Below are 8,557 nucleotides of genomic sequence, written 5' to 3' on the forward strand. Positions count from 1 at the left end.
ATAACGAGTAAGTAGATAGGTACGCTGTATGATTTGCTGTCGTATATACTTGCACGTACTTACATATTATAATATATCACTATAAGAAACGCATTATCATACATTTTAATTTCGTGTTCAGATTTTGGTTAAAGCCAAAGAAATATATCTCGAATATAAATACAATTATTTGGTAACTATAGTAAGGTTTTTTAGAGTTACACGTTTCGAATTGTGTGGTACTGCAGATCATTATATACATATTAATTATACTGCATATTATATTGAGTAGATACTTACTCCTATTTATAGTAATTTTTAATGAAATCGAAAAAAATTGGATTCACGGACCTTAGAAAAAGTTATGAATTAACCTAAATGTGATGACCTCTATCAGGGTAAAATACAATCGTGTATTAACAATCGTAATTTTTTTCATTTTTAGAATATTTAAGTCCACACCTTAGTAATAACATAATATAGTAATTTATTATACTGTGCCTTATATATGTACCAACTGAGACGGTGAGAGGCTTACAAAATATGTTGTCTTCGTACTCCGTCTTACAAACGCGTACAGCATGACAAATTTGCATTTGAAGGGCAAAAATCCAAAACGTGGTAATGCCAACATTTCGAAATTCGAGTTAAACATCGATTTATATGGGAAAAAATGTGAGGAATTCGATTTTTCAGTCAGAATTAAATTATATCGATTACTTTTGTGAATAAAATTTTATATTCAATGCATAACGTGATATTGCCACATTTAATGTCAATGCAAAACGTGGTATTACATGTTCAAGTCAAAACGTATTATTGCCCATATTATTTGTATTGGGGCATACTTGTTATCATTGCAAAACGTGGTATTGCCAATAGTAAATTTTTCTTCAAAACGTGGTATTTCTGGCAATAATCTGTTTTGCATCAACAAAAATAGGAACAACTCAAAAACGTGCTATTGCCATTACCTTCCCAAAATCTGTAATACCACGTTTTGCCCTGTAAACACTTTTTTAAAGTATTATAACTAATTTTTAAACTCAAAATAGATTTGTTATGACACCGCCAATTGTTTTTTTTCATTTCTTCCATTTTATTACACCAATTGCAAGTGTTAATGGCTATTGAACGATTGAGAACGTTATACTTTTTTGGCCGAACGATTGAGTACACTTAAAATTAACAAAGAACTTACCGCTGACCCCCAAAAAACCCAAAAAAGAAGACGATTGAGAGCGAATTTACGTGCAACGTTTCCATATCATTTATTTGGCTATTAAAAGATTCATGCACGTATTCACAAAATAAATATTCTTGAAAAAGTCATGTAATACAAATATGTGAATAAAAAATGTAAAATATTATGTAAAACTTATAAAAATATGTAATATACAGAACAATTTTTTAAACATGCTCACCTCCATTTATCCCTTTAAGAATACTTATATTCAAATTCTGATTTTATGTATACCAGAAGATCATATTTTCAAAGTCTTGATAATTTTGTACTACTCAAGGAATGTCAAGTGGGCTTTGGCGATACAAACTTCAATTTTTCAAATGGAAATCCCCCTTTTTTACTGTAAATTATTTAGCGGGTGATTGTCTTGAAAATGTTGAAGTATCTATATCAAAATTCAGATATGTAAGTAGTTTTGAGTTATTAAAATATTCATACTAAGGATAATAATCCTTAATTAATACGGTTTTTTAAAAGTATACCTAAATTTTATGTGATATTAGATGTATAGGTAGTAATCATGAAGTTTTGATAGATCATTAGTAATAACTAATAACTAACATTTTCAAATCATCTAAGCCCCCAAATCTACTTAATCTATTGGCTATTGCTATAGGACATAGACATAATAATATTATTATTCTTATAGTACCTTGACTCTAACTATCGTTTGTAGCTATTTTTAATATTGTTTCTGCTTGAGTTTCAATTATAATTGACACTGTTGTATAATGGACATTGTTGGAAAGATTTTACAATTTGTTGGACCATCATTAAAAAGTTATAAAAAATTTTCCAAAATCAGCGCTAAGTTCACATTAACAGCCAACATTAAATCAAACACATAAAATACTGTACAAAAATGTTCTCCACGGTTTGTTTGACATTGTTGGAAAGGTCCCGCCATTTGTTGGAGCTCCATTTATTTTATACAAATTTTTGAAAAAGTGCTGCTAACTTCACACCATTGGCCAACTATTTTTAAAAGTTCCAAAAGCCATCCAAAACGGTTCTTTATGATTTGTTGGACGTTGTTGGGAAGGTCCCGCTATTTGTTGGAACTCTGTTTATTTTATACGAATTTTTGAAAAAGTGCCGCTCGGCTAACTTTTTTTAAAATTCCAAAAGCCATCCAAAAAGGTTCTATATGGTTTGTTGGACGTTGTTGGAAAGGTCCAGCAATTTGTTTGAACTCTATTTTTTACGAATTTTTGAAAAAGTGCATTTTGGCCAACATTTTTTAAAAGTTCCAAAAGCCATCCAAAACGGTTCTATATGAATTGTTGGACGTTGTTAAAGGTCCCGCTATTTGTTGGAACTCTATTTATTTTTTACGAATTTTTGAAAAAGTGCCACACGGTGTTAACATCAAGTTAATTATACACAGATTTTAAAATTAAGTTACAGGGAAATCGTTATTCTTGGATTATATGTCATTTTGTCCAAATTTGAAATTAAAATGTCTGTAAAAAATAAATGTTTTTATATATTTTTAAGATTTTTTGGTTACAGTATGAATTATTTATGAGAATTTTTGTTTTTAATTCTCAACCCTTAATTATAAAAACTGAACATTTTATAATTTTTTAATTACAACGGTTGATAATCTTCGAAATTTTGATACATTTTATCAAAATTTTAATTTTAATTTCTTATAAAAAAAATTCGCGATTACGTATTTTCAATATTTGTCACCTGCTATTCTATCGATATATCAGGAACCTTGTATTACATTTTCAGACTTTTTGACCACCAAATAAAATTTAATTGACAATTATTAAAAATAAACTAAAAAAAGGTGGATAAATGGATGTCACTCTGCTGTACAGTAGGTTATAAGTAGGTCACTGTATAAAGGATAGTATTAAATTTGAATTCAATGATATAATATCACTGTATAAGAAAAACGATTCTGAGCGGATACGGTATGTCAGTCTAGGTGTAAGACATATTATATAATTATCTGGTATTAAAAAAAAATATTGACATAATAAATTCCAAATTAATCATATCACAATACCCATTAGGTACTTAAAACGTGTTACACATCAACAACAAACCGTGGTACTATCATAGATATAATATAATAGTATACTTTAGAAGTTTCAAGTACCCACGAATAATATTATACAATCACAACAAAATAACTAAAATAGTAATTTCGTCCAAATCTGAACTTAAAATGACTATAAAAATAAAGTGTGCTTCTGTATTTTTTATATTTTTTGGTAACAGGATTAACTACTTACGTGGAATCTTGTTTTAAATTTTCAAGCATTAGATATAAAAGTTGAACATTTTATAAATTTTTAACTACAAAATAATAATTCAATTTTAAATTTGATAAATTTTGTGAAAATTCGATCTTTAAATATTTATAAAAAGAAATTACATATGAAATCGAGTGAATATCCAAGCATTTAGATTATAAAAAAAAATTGTGCCTAAGTATTTTTAATATTTTTCAACTGCTATTGTAACAATATATGGCTAAATAGATAAAACTTTATTGATAGTTGTAGAAAAAAAAACTAATAAAAATGAAAACTGACAATGTACGTAAACAGCTCAAAAAGAGTAAAATTATTTTCAAAATGTTATTGCATACAGAAAATGCTAATGTTAACATTGAGTGAAACTTTCAAGTATCTACAGTCATTCCGTTTTTTATTACAACAAAATAAGAAAATCGTTACATGAGAAATCTAGTGAATATCAAATGTTGTAAAAATATAAATTTCAAATGCTCATAAACATTTAATTTGACTTGCTTGTAGACATTTTTTTTTTGAAAAAGGTAGACAAACTTATGAGGAATCTCGTATTACATTTTCAAATCTTAGATTTAAAAAGAAAATTTTCCCGAGTTTCTAACTCAAAATAATTTGCAAATTTTCGTCATTTTTACGTATTTTTTCAATATTCCAATTAAAAAATATTTCTTAAAATAAATTATGTTTGGGTAGGTAGCATAGGTGAAAATAGCATTTGAGATTTTGGATGGCTGAAGCCTGAACTCCGAAGCTCTACTATTATAATATTGAAAAAGATATATTGATCTTAAATTCAATTTTAATTGAATGTTTATATTAGCATTTTCTATACAAGATACAATTTTCAAAACATTTTAACTTGGTTTGAGCATTTTAGGAACATTTTCAGTTTCCAATTCTGATAGTTTTTCTTTCTTTAAATGACAATAAAATTAAATTTGTTGGGTTGAAAAGCATGACAATTTAATACAAGGCTTTTAATATATTATAACAATGGTAATTGAAAAATATTAAAAATTCATAACCACTATTTTTTTAAAAGCAAATTTGGCAAAATACATAAAAATCACGAAAATGTGCAAATTATTTTGAGTTAAAAATATTTAAAAATTGTTCCTTAAATGACTTGAACATTTAATACAAGATCCATCGTAAATTTTTCTACCTTAATCAAAATAAAAATATATACACCGTCAAGTTAAATTTATAAGTGCGTTTGAAGTCAGTTCATATTTTTACAACATTGGAATGATTGCAACACGATTTCTAATGTAGCAAAATCCTTATTTTGGTATAATTTAAAAGCGAATAACTGTAGATACATGAAAACTTTAATAAATGCTTATATTCCTATAACATACACCATAATATTTTGAAAACATAGTCTTTTTACGGACATTGTTAATTTTTTTTTTCTATAAATATCAATAAAATTGTATTTGTTGGATAAAAAGCGTGAAAATTTAATGCAAAGCTCCTAATATTTTGTTACAATAGTATTTACTATTTGAAAATATAAAAAATACATAGGCTCAATTTTTTTTAAAAAGCATTTAAGGTTAGAATTTTGACAACATTTATCAAATTTAAAACTTAATAATTATTTTGTAGTTATTAAATATATTATATATAATATACATCGAGGTATATAAACTATACTGGAGCGCGCACTCGTTATCAAAAAACGAGCCGACGCGTTGGAACGATTCCCCCACCACTGCAGGGCAAAAGATTACCACACGCCGGCCACTACGTAATATGTTCTCATGGCTCTGAACTCTCAACTCTTGGTTTATTGTTTGTACTGTTTTTTTGTCCTTAACCTTATTTTTCTATTAAAATTAAAATTCGTCAAAAAACATTCTAATATATTATATGAACAAAATCTCTAAAGTTTAATGGCATTCCACTGATATTAAGTGAAGAAAAATGTTTCTTATAGGGATCATCGTACCATGACGAGTACTTTGGAAATTGCTATAGCTTCTTGGTAGATCTCAGAGCCCCTGAAATATATCTACTACAAAATGTCCCAAGATCATCTGAACTTTTTTTGGTGTATCATTCAAGAGGAAGATCTAATAACAATCCGAATGTAGTCAGTTTAAAAAACACTAAGAGAATTGTTATTTACCAAAAATATATCTGTAGAAAGTGGAAATTGTTCAAATTTTGTTGCTCCTGGTGGTGATGCTTAGATTTCCGTTCTGAAAAAAGATGTATTATAAAATCTGACGACAACTTAGATGAAACAGAAATTGATAATTATTTAGATATTCTTTCAAGTATACAGTTAATTGAATATACTAATGAAATACTTGATTATATTAGTGGATATATTGTAAAAAATATTTGCAAAAAAGTTGTGTGTCCTTACTGTATTGATCTATTAGTAAAAAGTGATTTAACAGATCATAGCTATGTAAAAGATGCAAATTTTACATCTTTTGCAAATCGGGGGAAATTGAAAATAGTTTCATCAGGTGTATCACTTATTATTCAAGAGCTTGAAAAATCTTTTCAAGCTGTTGTTGTTATAAATAAAAAATTACATAACAATGTGAAACAAAACATTGTAATGTTAGCAAAAAAAAATATATTGAACAAAAGTACTCTATTTTTTTTTCCCAAATTCACATCCTATTACTGTTCATATTTTATAGTTTATATACCTCGATGATAATATATTAAATATTAATTAAACATGTTATCTGTGTGACTGTGTATCATTACCAAAAACGAACACGTCGTGTACATAGATATTATTAGAATTTTTATAATATTTTAGTATGAATGGTCAAGTATCACTCTGGTTGTTAATTCAATCATAAATTTATGATATAAAACCATTACTCATTATTAGTGAGACACTGAGACTTAAATGTTAGGTACAGAAAGTATAAAAGAATTTAAAACAATTTAATAAAAAAGATAGTAAATTTTCCATACTGTTTCGTAAGTCAAAACTCGTATTAATTTAGTTTCTATGTTAAACATAATATTTTAGATGTATAATAATATAATATACTGCCTATGTGAGTATGTACAAAAACAAAAGGATCGATATTCGTTTTTTCATAAGATCGTTAAAAAACCGTGGTGACAGAAACTTTGTTTCTTCAAGAAGAAATTTGCTTCATCAATCATTTTAAGTACAAATTTGGACGAAATTACATATTAAAAACCTAGGATAACTATTTTAGTTATTTTGTTGTGATTGTATAATATTATTCGTGGGTACTTGAAACTTCTAAAGTATACTATTATATATCTATGATAGTACCACGGTTTTTTGTTGATGTATAACGCGTTATAAGTACCTAATAGATATTATGATATGATTAATTTGGAATTTATTATAGGTACCTATTATAGGTCAATTTTTTTTTAATACCATAGATAAGTATATATAATATGTCTAATACATAGACTGATATGCCGTCTCCGCTCAGAATCGTTTTTCTTATACAGTGATATTATATCATTGAATTCAAATTTAATACTGTCCATTATACAGTGACCCACTTCTAACCTACTGTACAGCAGAGCGACATCCACTTACCCACCTTTTTTTATATTGCCTATGATAAATATGGTAAATATTATAAGCCGTATGTTTTTTATTCGTTTTAAGGAAACAATTTATGTCGGTATAATATAAATTATTTTGTATTTTGGAAGATTATTACACATCATTTTACAGTATACCTATGCACTGAAAGAGATAGGTAATAGCGGAATAAAAATCCACTAAAAAAATCCTAGACTCTAGGAAAAATAACCCCCAGACAACAATATTACCTACTATAATACCTATATAATATAGGTGTACTTTTCATTAAAAAAATTAATATATAATAAATAATATTCAAAAATGAACAATTATATTGTTTTGTTTCATATAAAGGTGTGAAACAATATATGTTAATAGTTCTTTTAATAGATTACTGATTAGGTACATTCATTAACTATTTGTTTATTTTACTTGATGTATCGATCATTCAAAATATTTTAAATATTGTATCTACCTATACTACCTATATTAAGTAAAACTTGTAAAATTTACTTCTAACAACATACGAATTACATATCGCTAAAATATTATTAGGAAATGTAATATTATATTTCGGGCATATATTATAGTATATAGTATAAAGGTATTAAGCAAAAAATATTATTGTTGATATTTGATAAATATTAAAAAATAAGGTATATTTCAATACTTGAGTAAATAAATAATTGATTTTGTTTGTATTATTTTTTTATTTTTTAAAGTGAACATAAATGGGGGTGTGGAGGCATTGGCCCCACGGGTTACTTTCCATGTAATGTCAGGGTGGGGCTACAGCCCCTCCCCACAGAGGCGTATACATAACTTTTGTATGGGGGGGGGGGGATCAGTTGCAAACAAATTATTATGGAACAAAAATACCTAAACCTAGGTATGTGCATTGGTACTATTACATCTGTTATGACTTGTTCGTACAACTGACATAATATTTGTTGTTGATTTTTGTTTTTAGATAATAATATTTATTATTTAAGCTATTTTTAGCTTTCAATGAACAAATTACTGATAGCTATTAGCTATATAGTACGTTGTAGGTATATCCATGTTAGTTGATAATATACAAAATTGATAATGTTTTGGTATAAATGCGTAAAAACCATCGTGCAATAATATTTCTTTTTCTAATGTATAGGAAAATGTATTATTATACGCACGGATATGCGGGCGTCGTCTCCGCCGCGTTGTCGCGTTGATATCGGTGACGGTGGCGACTGGCGACGGTCCGTAGCTGGTCTGCCACATATTATTATCTTATAATAATTTATTATACTTGTATATTATATAATATACATATTATCAAATATCACATAATACGATTATATGAATATGAAATAAATATATGATTACTGATTAATATTAAGTAAATTATTTTTAATTAATTGTTGAATGTGTTAAAATAAAAATTTACAAAAAATCCTTGCCATTTTTTTTTCCTTGTAATTTCCTTACATTAAGTCATCAAGAACACTATTTTATAAATTTAAAAAA

The sequence above is a fragment of the Acyrthosiphon pisum genome, chromosome X (assembly GCF_005508785.2).
Source record: "Acyrthosiphon pisum isolate AL4f chromosome X, pea_aphid_22Mar2018_4r6ur, whole genome shotgun sequence".
Lineage (NCBI taxonomy): Eukaryota > Metazoa > Arthropoda > Insecta > Hemiptera > Aphididae > Acyrthosiphon > Acyrthosiphon pisum.